The sequence below is a fragment of the Halyomorpha halys genome, unplaced genomic scaffold (genome assembly GCF_000696795.3).
Source record: "Halyomorpha halys isolate HHAL.00 unplaced genomic scaffold, Hhal_1.1 Scaffold57.1, whole genome shotgun sequence".
Classification (NCBI taxonomy): Eukaryota; Metazoa; Arthropoda; class Insecta; order Hemiptera; family Pentatomidae; genus Halyomorpha; species Halyomorpha halys.
This window is the reverse complement of record NW_027110347.1, coordinates 13556-13902: the sequence shown is the minus strand read 5'-3', so window position 1 is coordinate 13902 and position 347 is coordinate 13556.

Here is a 347-nt window from a genome sequence, read left to right as displayed (position 1 = left end):
TGTATTCTTGCTGCTATATTAGAGAAATGCCAAATTATTTTGAAACAATTTGTTATTACAAATAACGATATTACAAATAAAATATCCTTGAGAATTGCCGAAACGTTGGAATTATAAGATAATGAACACGTTGGGACTACATGGATACTTTATTGTATTCATTTAAAAAATTACATCTAATATGACCCGACTAGATGACGTCTATCGGCCAGTGCAAAAATAACTCATAAAAAGATAGACATAAGTAAAATGTAAATATTACAGGTTAGATTATTAGGGTCTTGTGGAGGCTATACAATTTTTAAGCTAGATAAGTGCAATGTGAATAAATTGGATCTAAAGTGATA